Genomic DNA, 14,414 nt, shown 5'->3' on the forward strand with positions numbered 1-14,414 from the left:
GTTGGCCCAGTTGTACCTGACGCAGGTGCTGCAGGTGGTTGGACACCAGAGGGGCCAGGTTGGTCGGGGTCGTCAACAGAGTCTTCGCTGCCGGTGGGATCGGCATCCCGCAGAGCCGGGTCCTGTGAGTCTTCCCCCCCAGTGTCGGGGGGTGATCCACGACGTTGACCTGTGTGTGAGAGAGACAATGTTATTTATGTTCCATGCAACATCCATGTTTCATTCGTTTCAAAGTTGGCACATTTCCTCTGGGAATTTGGATATGTCTTGCATTCCACTCACAGTGCACTTGTGCATGGGTATGTCCCTTGGCCACAGCTTTTGAGACTTTACCTATGTGTGGCACAGTCTTACTTGCTTTGTCAATTGTGACTGCAGTCAGCAGTGGAGTGAGCAGGTGTGGCGAGCCATGCATTGGCGCCTTCCGTGTTGCACTGTACGTGGGCACATGGAGTTGTTCCACACACTTATATAATGCAGGTAGCTGGCGTTGTGCTCGTGCACAGGTTGAGACATGGCCCAGTGTTTTGCCATGGAGAAGAGAGAGGGATTGAGGCACTGGCCACCCTTGTCTACATGCACGCAGTCCACCTGCTGACGAGCAGACATTCCCACACCCGACAAGGCTGAATTGGTCTCCCTGTGTGTCCCTTTCTCACTCCCTCTCTGTCCCCCTCTCCCTCCCTCCCTGTGTCAGCCTCCTCTCTCTCCCCCTCTCCCTCCCTCTGTGTGTCACCCTCTGTCACCTCAGCCCAGCTTCCTAGGCACACACTTTTAGCAGATCTTTGAATGGCCCTTGGCTTGTTGATGTGAGTTTGTTTCTGATCTCCAGGCACCCATTGGGTGTAGTGTCTGTGTCTGCGCTGCTGCTGTGGTGGTGTGTGCTGCCACTCTTTCACAGTGTTGGCTGTTCATTAGCTGCTGTCATGTGCAAAAACGTACCTTCACCTCCATGTCTTAATGCAAGGCGTCCGCCATTTGCTGGCAAGTCTTTCCTGTGTGGGGACACACTGTTTGTCTGGCTGTGACCTAGGCCATATGGGCAGAGGGCATTGTTGTCTGCTTCTGAGTTGCACTATGTGATTTTTGGGGCCCACACTCCCGCCATCCGGCTTACCGTGTCTTGTGTTGGTGTTTTCTGTGGCCTGTGACTTGGCATTGTCCAGCTGGGTGCATGGGGCATGGTGGCGCTAGTGGCATGTGCGTGTTCATGGAGTGTGGTTGAGTCATGCGATAGCTTGGGGTGGTTGCATGACTGATTGTGAGTTTGGTTGTGGATGACGTTCCCTCCATGTGAGGTGAGTTGTTTGTGTACTCACCTGGGTCTCGGAGTCCTTCTAATCCGTCCACTGCCACCACCGGCAGTATGGCCATCACCCTCTCCTCCCAGGGATGGTATTGTACGGGTCTGCGGGGCAGCCCTCCTCCAGTGATGTTGGCCTGGTTGTGGTCGTCGGTCATTTTGGCTCGGACCCTCCTCTGCAGATCGTACCACCTGGCTTGGCATTCATGCCTGGTCCTTCTGGTGGACGCAACAGCATTCACAGCATCGACAATCCTCTGCCACATGGCTGTTTTTTCGGAAATGCTGGTCTGTCTGACCAATGTTCCAAAGAGGTGTGGCTCGACTCTGAGGATTTCGTCGACAAGGACCTCCAACTCTTGGCTAGTGAACTTTGGATTCTTGTTAGTGGGCATGGTGAGGGGTGTGGGTGTGGATGGTTGTGGGGGGTGTCGGTGTGGATGGTTGTGGGTGTGGATGGTTGTGGGTGTGTGTGTGTGGTTGTGCAGGTGTGTGTGAATGTGATGAGGGGGTGTTTGTGAAGGTGTGTGTGTGAAGGTGTGCAAGTGTAAGGTATAGTAAAGGTTTAAGTATGGTGCTGTAGATTGTCTGTGGGGTCTGGCAGCAGTGAGTCTGTTGCAAAGGCTCATGGTTTGTGTCTGTGGGCCCTTTTTCTTGGTCCATTGGTGGGTGTGGCTGTGTTTGAACTTTGGGTGGGTGTGTTATAAGGAGTGGTTGTGTTTTGGGCCTCTGTTTGGGATTTTGGCAGTTGCAGGTCAGTGAATGTGTTGTATTTGTGCTTGTTGGACATGTTTTGTGGCTTTGTGCCTTTCGAATAGTGTATTCTTGTGTTGTTGTGCTTTGTCCTGGTTGTGTACGTGCGTTTTTAGCGTGTGTACGGTGTGTACTTCGGCAATTTTGTTGTACAGTGCTGTCCTTGTGTCTGGCTTGGTACGACTCGATGTTGGGTGAAGGTGCTGGTGTTGGGGCCTGGGGTGCGCTCCGTACTTAGAATGTTGGGGTGGGGGTACGCTCCATACATACGCGGGTGAGGGTACGGGTCGTACATACACGGTTGGGGTGGGGGTACGCTCCATACATACGCGGGTGAGGGTACGGGTCGTACATACACGGTTGGGGTGGGGGTACGGTCCGTACATACATAGTTGGGGTGGGGGTATGCTCCATACATACGTGGGTGAGGGTACGGGCCTTACATACACGGTTGGGGTGGGGGTACGGGTCGTACATACACGGTTGGGGTGGGGGTACGCTCCATGCATATGCGGGTGAGGGTACGGGTTGTACATACATGGTTGGGGTGGGGGTACGCACCATACATACGCGGGTGAGGGTACGGGTCGTACATACACGGTTGGGGTGGGGGTACGGTCCGTACATACACGGTTGGGGTGGGGGTATGCTCCATACATACGCGGGTGAGGGTACGGGCCGTACATACACGGTTGGGGTGGGGGTACGCTCCATACATATGCGGGTGAGGGTACGGGCCGTACATACACTGTTGGGGTGGGGGTACGCTCCATACGTACGCGGGTGAGGGTACGGGTCGTACATACACGGTTGGGGTGGGGGTATGCTCCATACATACGCGGGTGATGGTACGGGCCGTACATGCACTGTTGGGGTGGGGGTACGCTCCATTCGTACGCGGGTGAGGGTACGGGTCGTACATACACGGTTGGGGTGGGGGTACGCTCCATACATACGCGGGTGGGGGTACGGGTCATACATACACGGTTGGGGTGGGGGTACGGGTCGTACATACGCGGTTGGGGTGGGGGTACGCTCCATGCATATGCGGGTGAGGGTATGGGTCATACATACATGGTTGGGGTGGGGGTACGCTCCACACATACGCGGGTGAGTGTACGGGTCGTACATACACGGTTGGGGTGGGGGTACGGTCCGTACATACACGGTTGGGGTGGGGGTACACTCCATACATACGTGGGTGAGGGTACGGGCCATACATACACTGTTGGGGTGGGGGTACGCTCCATAAGTACGCGGGTGAGGGTACGGGTCGTACATACACGGTTGGGGTGGGGGTACGCTCCATACATACGCGGGTGAGGGTACTGGCCGTACATGCACTGTTGGGGTGGGGGTATGCTCCATACGTACGCGGGTGAGGGTACGGGTTGTACGTACACGGTTGGGGTGGGGGTACGCTCCATACATACGCGGGTGGGGGTACGGGCCGTACATACGAGGGTGTACATACACGGGTGGGGGTACGTCTCGTACATACACGGGTGTACATACACGGGTGTACATTCACAGGTGGGGGTGTGTCTCGTACATACACGGGTGTACATACACGGGTGGGGATTCAACTCGTACATAGGAGGGCTGGGGGGAGTGTTGGGCGCGTATGCGGGCACATGTCTCCATGCTTGCTATGGGAGTTCGGTGCGGACGGTGTTTTTTCCATCTGGTTGTAACATCGGACGCACGGGATGGATCGTACTAGCACGGTCGGACTTCACTTTTCACATTTGTACGGTAAATCGTCCGAGGATGTGTCGGACACATTTTCCGACCCGAGGACGTGTGGGGAATAATTCCCAATGTGATTCGTATGGTCTTTTTCCCATGCGAATTGTACTTGGCAGTTTGTACGGCACTTGTACGATTTGTACGGTAAAAAGACCGGATACGAGTCGTACGGGGAATTTTTTTACAGGATCGTAATCGGCACCATAGTGTCTTTTCTAAACCAGCAGTTTTAGATATTTTTTTTTCTAAACAATCCAGTTTTTATCTCAACTTTCCTGTCAAAATAATAGTGATCCCTTCATGCTGTATTTTATCGATGGCTTCCATTTTTACAATTTCTTCATTTTCCAGTTTCAATAGTTCTTCGTTGAATATGGAACACTCGCGCAGTGTTGGCATTAAGCAAATCACTGATTTATTTTTAGCAATTTCCACGTACACTTTTGCAGGAACTGCATTTTCATTTGGAAAGACATTGCAAAGTAATCGACTCTCCAAAACTTGTTTGCCTTGTTTTGAAAGAATTCCAATTCTTATATCTTGAAGAATACTTCCATATTCAGCATCATTTGCCTGTCGCATATTTGTTGTCAGTTCTTTGTATTCAAAATGAGTCCAAATGTTCACATTACCAACACTGCCAAGATACTTTCTGGTATCTTCATGGGCAAGTGTTTTAAATACCGGTTGTCCTTTTACCGGAGTCAGTTGCAGTAGATCTCCAAAAACTATGACGTGTTTTCCTCCAAATAACACGTCATACTCTGTTTTAAGAATTTGCTGCATTCTTAAATGCACAAAGGCAAGCATCAAGTTTGAAACCATGCTCACCTCATCAATAATGAGAAGTTTCATTTTCTACAGGACTCTTGAAACTTCACAACAAGCTTCTCCAGATAGCTTGCGGTATTCCAATTTGTTCTCATGCTCTACTGGCAGCATTAGTAAACGATGTAAAGTAATTCCTTTAAAGTTATGTGCTGCCATCCCAGTTGGAGCAGTGACAACATGCGAATCAGTTGTTTTCTGCAGATAACTTGTAATTACTTTAATTAAGAAACTTTTTCCTGTTCCAGCTTGACCACTCACAAACATTCGGATAGGTTGAAATGATGTACATGAGCACCCTCTCTTTTCATGAAGTAATCCATGGTCAATCTGCTCTTTCACTTGCTGATATATTTGTTTCTGTTCAACATTTAGTTGTTCTTCCAAGTTTCCTAACTGTATTGCATCTTCTTGTGCTTGATACATTGCTGTTTCCACCTCATTCATTGCAATCGCTGCTTCATTTTCAACAATTGGTTGTCCTAGTGGATCTTGACTCAGTGCAGCAGAACTTTGACTGTCTTGAGAACTGTCTCTAGCAATCTCAGCTGCAATTGTAGCTTCTTGACCAATTTCATCATTCAACATTTTGACATAATTTGCGAAAGCACTGCATTGTATGCTATCTTTAGAAGCATTAAATTAATCTTCATAGCTGGGAAAATCTCCAAGTAATTCCAGTTCTGAACGCCATGGTTTGAACATTTGCAAAAGGGCTAAATAGTAAAATTCCCTTTTGTCAGCAGTCCGCAACTCAGTTTCCTGTGATTAGTTAAATTTCCTTTCCTTTGTTTCACCAGACATCCTTCGGAACCAATCACTGCATATTTTCCAGCGTTGATGTTCTCTGTAGTATTCCGTTTAAAAGTGTAGTTTTGCAGCACTTCATAGAGACACATGTTCTCAAGATGATGACTTCTATTTGGGTAGTATGTGTCCAACATATTCGTTTTCAAAATATCTGTACTTTCTGGTTCATTTTCTGCTAAATATTCAATTTCTTGAACAGATTTCAGTACCCGATTTCGCATTCCTGCAAGACCCAGGCTCACCCAAATGATTCTTCTACTTTTGGAATGTAGACTTGCAGATGATAACCAATCTGAACATTCATATGCTCCAATTTCACGATGCGATAACATCTTCAAACTGAAACTGTGTAATTTCTTACTTAGAGTCTTCTCGTGAGAAATCTCTTCCCACATTTCTTTCAATTCAGTCTTTTCTGATTTAGTAATGTAAGGCGTTACATATCGAGCAACAGCAATGGAATTGTCCTCAACATACTGAATATCCATGTTAGCGTTCCACATGGATAAAATAACTGGATTGTAGTCATTTATGTATTTCGATTCTTTGCTTCTTCTTAAGTTGTAGGTGTTTTTCTGAGACTTTCTTGTGATGGTATGTCGCATAGCTGACATAAAACTGTTCACTCTTCCTTTGGATAATGCAGGACATGGAAATCCAAAACGACATTTGGTATAGAATTTATCCTTTGACTTGTACTTTCGTCAACAGTATTTTCCACACCTGTGGCTTTGAAATCGTAAGACTTGTTGTTTTAAGTTTTTATCTTCTCTGCTATTGGGAAGAGCACATGTAGCATAATCTTCAATGAAAGACAAAACTGTTTCATCTGAATCTGTTCCACATTTGGGGGCGTCCTTGATCCATGACAACATATGTATATGAGGAGCACCTCTTGCTTGATACTCCTTTCTCCAAAAGAAATCCACAACTTCTCCAAGAGGAGGATTCTTTTTATTGCAGATGAAAGACATCATAGCTTCAAATCTAACATTGACAGGATCCAAAGAGCACAATTTCTTGTATTCAATATTTTTTATATTGGAATTTGCCTCTCGAAGAAATTCAAGTAATTCATCACTAGCATACTCAGCACAGCTTAGTGTAACAAACCGTGCAGGAGTTCCCAAGTTCCGTAGCATACATTTCAGTTCTCCATGTCGACGATACCAATATTCATTAGTCCCACACTGACATGCCATCAGATTAATCAACTGAGATTCTAAATGATCATCTCTCTAATGCACTTTATCCATAAAATCATTTGCAGTTACATTTTGAAGATGCATTCCAGTTTTTAAAATGTGATTTACTGCATATGAAAGTCCAGACAAGTCACTTTCAAACAGAAGATGAATAAGGGATACATTGTTGAAATCTTGGATCTTCTGCATATAATCTTGTTGTCCGATATTCAGATGCAGGAATCTGCACAGGACGTTCATCATATTGTCCACCTTTTCCTGTTGGAAACAACTGCGGGAAACAACGAGCTTCCAAGCTCTCTTCCCATACACTCATGGGACTTCCTGTGGCTTTTTTCATTTGAAACAACTCAATTGTATTCACCATCACCTCTTTGGAATGAAGTGGATGTACACTGTAATGTTCATAGATCTCTTCACATCTGGACATGTCCACTTTTTCTATTTGTCCTCTTATTGTTTCAGTATCTTCTGCTAAATCAATGTCTTCTTCTCCAACAAACACTTTTCTATAGTACTCATTATTTTTTAACAGATACAATGACGCCTTTTGCACTTTTCTAACATCCACTAACTCTTGCCAAATTTTCTTATTCGTAGTAGGAACACCATTAACTAGAATGACTAATGGCTCATTTTCTGCATGGTCTACACCAATAGTTTCAATATTTTTCCTTAAATCTAATGGTAAATACACAACTCTTCCTTTCAATCCTCTTTGCAACTCTGATGGAGGTAATTTACCTGTTTTGGGCTCCATACGAACAATAGCCTGAAACAAGTGAACACATTGTATGAGAATAGATTCATACGTATTTAAATCTATCAGCTCTGGTGGAATAGCAACCAACTCTAGATTATTATGAACAGCTCTAGCAGGCATTTTATTCTCATCTAATTTGTTATAACAATATTTGCAAATACGCTGCTCCGATCCCAAATCAAAACAATCCTCTACCAACAAATAAGTTGCAAATTCCATCCACTTATCATTATCTTCTATTTCACTTTTTAAATACAGATTGACACCCCTAGTCTGATTTTTATAGTGACTTCGCCGACAACAAATACAAGAAACATTTGGTCTTTCACCTGAAATTACCTTAAACTTTGTGATTTCATCCTCAAATTTTTCTGTAATTACAGGTTGTACATTGTCTTCAACATTTTGTTCTACTAATGTGTCAGTTTCTTCACTCATTTGCTGAGGACCAAAGTAACAGAACTCAATCTCATCACAGACCTGCTTCACATCTGATATTGACCCACGCAAAAGAGCCCTGTTCAACTCACTTAACTTTAGTGCTGGACTTTTTGCCTAATACAACCTTCTCACTAACTTCCGCATTTGAGTATGATGTACTGCCAGCATTCTGAAATGGTGAAAAACACTTTGACAAACTTTCCTAGAAAGACAAGCCAGAGAATTACCTTGCAAACCAGTATGTTTTCACACTCTGCAAGGGTCTAGTCCTTGCAACAGCTTAATCTTTTGTTTTACACTTTTTTTAGTATAGGCTCGTAAAAAACAACATAATTTTTCAATAGATTCCTGTCGTACACTGCAAGTACTACTGCAATCCCAAGTGTACACAGGGTTTTTAGCACGTCTCCCTAAAACTTCATCAGCTATCACTTCTTCTGCATTTCTTTCAACCATTTTCTCTTTCTCAATTGGAAAACTGTCTCTAACCTCATAACCTCTACCACTGGTGTCAACTGCATACAATAATTTTTCGCTCTGTGAATAACTCTCTTCGTTAAAAACAGGCTCTGAACTGGAACTGTGTTTCCATTCTCCCAAAAAAACATCACATTTTTTTTTTATTAATAACTCTTTTCCTCCTACTTTTGGCCTTCATTACATGGATTGGTTTATCTAGTGATCGAATTCTGTTTAATACTAAAATAAACAGTTTCCTTTTTATTTCAAAAGCCTTTTCCACTATGTTTTCAATATGCTTCTTCTTTTTATAAAATAAAGCTCTCTTTTTATATTTCTTCACATTTTCAGCAAATTATGCACTACTCTCTTGTAAAATATTTTTTTGTGTAATTCCTTATACTGATTTTGCCTTCTTTTACCATACTTTATCTCCTTTGACTGACCATTTGCTTTTCCTCATATTTTGAATTTTTTTCTTAGTTGAAGCATTCTCTGTAGTTCCAGCATTATGTACATTCTGTTTGGTCCTACAAACATTTTTAATAAATTGCTTTGTGATCTTACCAGAAGATTTTTTCCTTTTAGCCACATTATCTTGTACATTCAATACTTGTGGTTGATGTTTCTTCAAGTAATCCTCCTGTCTCTGTTCTTTTCTTTTTCTTTTTTTTTCTGGCATGATTTCTCTATTTTAACGTTGAAAAACAGTATCTGTAAAAAAGAATCACAAATAAATGTATGTTAATAACTTTCAAATGTATACTATTCTTTTACTGTAGAAACACATTTTATATAAAAACTGACTAAGAAACTATAGCCCTGAAGCACAAGTGTGACAATGGTTAAAACACTACATGAATAGTGTATACTACTTTGAAGCAGTTCATACCCTAAAGCCTACCTCACTAAAAATCTACATGCTAACTGACTGAATGATTACAGTACTATAAGGAAACACACTGGGTGAGTGACAGGGTGTTTGCTAGAAGTGTATGAATACTGACTGGGGAATTGAAGGTGCGAAAGACAAGTGTGTAGGTGGTTAGAGGATTGCATGCATAGTGCATAGGCATTTGAAGTAGTCCATGTGCTAAGGCCTGGCTCACTGCATGAGTACTTGGGTACTGACTGAATGATTAGAGTACTGCAAGGAGAGTGCCTGGGTGAATTTATAAGTGGTTGGCTTTTGGCGCAGTGAATGGATTAGTACATGGTGCTGAATGGGTCACTGGAGAAGTATAAGGAGAGTGACAGAGTGTTTGTGGGAACTCTATGAATACTGTCTGTAATATTGAAGGTATGAAAGACAAGTATGTAGGTGGCTAGAGACCTACATGCATAGTAGATAGACGTTTAAAACAGTCCATAGAGTAACACTTGGATCACTGCAAAACTACCTGAGTACTGACTGAATCATTACAGTACTACAAAAAGAGTGACTGGGTGAATCTTTTTAAGTTTTTTTTGTTTTGGTGCAGTGAATAGATTAGTACTTAGTGCCATATGAGTCAGTGGATGTGTGCAATTGAAGTGACAGAGTGTTTATTGGAGTTTATAGATACTGACTGGGAAATTGAAGGTCTGAAAGACAATTATGTTGATACTCAGAGGCCTCCATGCATAGTGGAAACACATTTGAATCAATCTATGTGCAAAGACCTGTCTCACTCCATTAGTACTTGGGTACTGACTGAATGATTACACTATTGCAAGAAGAGTACCTGGGTGAATTTATAAGTGTTTTAGTTTTGGTGCAGTGAATGCATTACTACATGGTGCTGAATGGGTCACTGGAACAGTGCAAGGGGAGTGACAGAATGTTTGCTGGAAGTACATGGATACTGACTGGGGAATTGAAGCTGTTAAAGACAAGTGTATAGTATGTTAGAAGACTGCATGCATACTGCACAGACATTTGAAGCAGTCTATGTGGTAATGCATGGTTCACAACATGAGTACTTGGAAACTGACTAAATCATTAGACTACTGCTAGGACAGTGCCTGGGTAAAACTTTAAAATTTTCAGTTCTGGCGCAGTGAAGAGAATAGTACATGGTACTGAATCAGTCACTGGATGAGTGCAAGATGACTGACAAGATATTTATTGAAATATATAGATAATGACTAGTTAATTAAAGAAGTGATAGACAAGTGTGTAGGTGACTAGAAGCCTGTATGCATAGGGTTTAAAGCAGTCCATGTTGAAAGGCCTGGCTCACACCATGAGTACTTAGACACTGACTGAATGATTAAAGTACTGCAAAGAGAGTGCCTGGGAGAATGTATAAGTGTTTGGGTTTTTGCGCAGTGAATGGATTAGTACATGGTGCTGAACGGGTCACTAGAGGAGTACATGGGGAGTGACAGGGTGTTTGCTTGAAGTGTATGGATACTGACTGTGGAATTAAAGGTATGAAAGAGGACTATGTAGATGGTTAGAGAACTGCATGCATAGTAGATAAGCATTTGAATCAATGCATGTGCAAAGGCCTGCCTCACTCCATTACTACTTGAATATTAACTGAATGTTTACAGTATTGCAAGGTCAGTTCCTCGGTGAATAAATAAGGAATGACTACCTTTTAATTCTACCTAAACTTGGGAACAGGAAATTGTTTAAGCAGTTATGCATATTCAAAGAAATGAAGTACTCAAATGCTTCTCTCACAGTGGTTCCCAAATGCACACAAACTCACAGTGTGATTCTAGACAAGCAACACTATCCCTACCAGTTTACCAAAACGCATTCACTACTGTGCAAGGGGTAAGGGGACTACACACAATCTACATATTAAAGTACAAGCACATTAGTGTCAAAGTATGACTCATTTTATCAATGCATAAGCAAAGACTGGCTTCTATTGCTATTAAAACTTGACAACATGACAGGTTTTAAAACAGTTATCTGTCAGCAAATACATGATGTTACCAAATGCTTCTCTCACAGTGGTTCCCAAATGCACACAGACTCACAGTGTGATTGTAGACAAGCACCACTATACCTTGGAGTTTACCAAAACTCATTCACTACTGTGGAAGGGGTAAGGGGACTGCACACAAGCTACATATTTCAGAACTGCACTTTAGTGTCAAAGCCTGACTCATTTAATCAAAGCATAAGCAAGAACTGCCTTCTAATACTATTAAAACTTGACAACAAGACAGGTTTTAAAACAGTTATCTGTCAGCAAATACACGATGTTACCAAATGCTTCTCTCACAGTGGTTCCCAAATGCACACAGACTCACAGTGTGATTCTAGACAAGCAACACTATCCCTAGCAGCTTACCAAAACTCATTCACTACTGTGGAAGGGGTAAGGGGACTGCACACAATCTACATATTAAAGTACAGCACATTAGTGTCAAAACATGACTCATTTTATCAATGCATAAGCAAAGACTGCTTTCTAATGCTACTAAAACTTCACAACATGACAGGTTTTAAAACAGTTATCTGTCAGCAAATACATGATGTTACCAAATGCTTCTCTCACAGTGACTCCAAAATGCACACAGACTCACTGTGTGATTCTAGACAAACAACACTATCCCTTGCACTATACCAAAACACATTTCTTCATCTAGAAGGAGTACTACATTTTAGTGTAGAAGCATAACTCATTTCACAAATTCATAAACAATCACTGATTTCTAATTGTACCAAAATATAAAAACAGCACAGTTATCTTGCTGCAAACACATGAAAAACACAAATGCTTATCACAAAAGACCTCCTCTCAATTAAATAACTCACCTTTCAAGTAGTTTTGTAGATTAAGAAGTATATCAGTCACACACCAGATTTTCTTATACAGAATCTCTGCACTGTGCACCTGTCAGCAAAACCAAAGAATGGAAAAGTTTCTCTCTCATTTTCCCAACATATACATGTAAACATCAAATCACATTCCTTCCCACATAAATTCAAAATCAAACACACATTTCTTTTGGTTAAACATTTCAACCCTTTCCAAATGACATAAATTTGAACCCTTCCCCCAATCTGCCTTCTGCCTGTTACCAATGAAAGAGGTCATGGAACACTGTGCTGAGCACACAGGTCACAAGTTCAGCACACAATGTTGCTAATCAAGACAGCAAGTGTGCTTGACTTTTCAACATATCAGCTTATCATATATAATGTTCCTTACAATCAGTTTTTGTAACCAATAAGAATCATGCTTTTAAAAAATAGAAATATGCACCCTACCTTTCAGTGTAGAAGGTTGTCAAACAACCAATGATTTATTGTCTTTTTTCAAAACTGCATCTTCGCCACCATTTTAGAAAAATCTTACTTTCCAAACTGCCATTTCATTTACAGAGACCATCTGAGTGCATCCAGACCTCCTTTCAAGATGCTTAGAGTGTGGATTGTAGGACACAGCTATATTTTCTGGAGCCAAAGGTATGCTGAAAACAAAGGCATTCACAAAGACCTAGGTTTGCCAAATGTAGACATTAAATGGATTGGACAGAGAGGGTTAAAGTGGCACCAATTGATGCCATTGGTGAAATCCTTCATGCATATCCAACACCCTGACCTCATAATAGTGCACTGTGGTGGCAATGACCTAGGCACTTTGACTGGGGTAGGTCTGGAAATGCTTATGAAGGACACCTTTGCAAAACTGATTTCACTTTTCCCCAAAACTGCCTTTGTGTATTCTAACATATGCCAAAGGCAGAAATGGAACTGGTCCGATCATTTTTGTCCACAAATTGAGAAAGCTAGGAAACATGTGAATAAATCTGTTTCTGCTTTTCTCCGAGACTATAGAATGGGGTCCATTTTCAATAACAATCTGCGCTTTCCTATGCAAGAGATGTATAGGAGAGATGGAGTACACTTTACTGATGAAGGAAACAGAGTCTTCCTCAACAACTTTAGACTCTGTATAGGTACTTACTTATAAGTACCAAAAACTCTCAATGAACACAACGGCTCTTTTTAGAGCCACTCAAGAACAAAACACTTAAGCTTGATGTTTATCTCCCAAAAATGTCAATTTTTTTTCCCTTGGATCCGCGCACCCAACGCGTTAGGAACCGCTCACCCAATGCGAGAGAATCAGTGCACCCACATCGGTAGGATGCGCGCACCCTGCGGACATTTCGCCATTTTATTTTTTTTCAAGGGGGCCCCAGGGGGTCATTCTGGGACCCCCTAAGCAGATCTAGAGGGTCAGAGTATTTCCACTCTGCCCCCTTTATATGTTTTACACACTTATTCCCCTTGCTTCTTCAGTCTCGCTTCCAACGAGGCAGAAAATGGCCGCCAAAATGTCAATTTTTTTTTCCTTGGATCCGTGCACCCAACGCGTTAGGAACCGCTCACCCAATGCGAGAGAATCCGTGCACCCAACTCGGTAGGATGCGCGCACCCTGCGGACATTTTGCCATTTTATTTTTTTAAAAGGGGGCCCCAGGGGGTCATTCTGGGACCCCTTAAACAGATCTAGAGGGTCAGAGTATTTCCACTCTGCCCCCTTTATATGTTTTACATACTTATTCCCCTTGCTTCTTCAGTCTCGCTTCCAACGAGGCAGAAAATGGCCGCCAACAGTTCCTGGTTTCGAATGTAGACAGACACTCAACAGCCAATTAGCAGTCAGCGTGTGATCGTCAGGGTGCGCGTTCGGTTCGGGAAGGGTTCGCTTACGGTGCGGGTAGGGTGCGTAGATCCTCCCCGGCCATAGATATCACTAACTTTTTTAGCCTAATTTTCTCAGGAACTACTGAACAGATTCACACCATTTATGCAAAAGGCACGAGTCTGAACTGAGGACTACCTCTTTGCCAAATTTGTTGTAATTTCGTTCAGCAGTTCGGGCTGTAGCTGCGACAACAGATCCTATAGGAAATTGCATGGGGAAAACGTGTTTTGGGACCCCCCTTTTTTCTCGGCCCTCGCTTGACGAATCACCACAAAACTTTGAGGGTAGGAGCGGAGCGGAGCTGGCCAAAAGTTCGGAAAATTTCGCGAAGATTCGTCAATCGGCGCCAGACTTATTGGGAATAGAATGTTGCGGATTTCCTATGGAAAATAGGTTCTAACTATAACTATCTACTGGCAACCGCCAGTAGGTAATATATA

Source organism: Triturus cristatus, chromosome 1_1 (genome assembly GCF_964204655.1).
Source record: "Triturus cristatus chromosome 1_1, aTriCri1.1, whole genome shotgun sequence".
In the NCBI taxonomy this organism is placed as follows: Eukaryota; Metazoa; Chordata; class Amphibia; order Caudata; family Salamandridae; genus Triturus; species Triturus cristatus.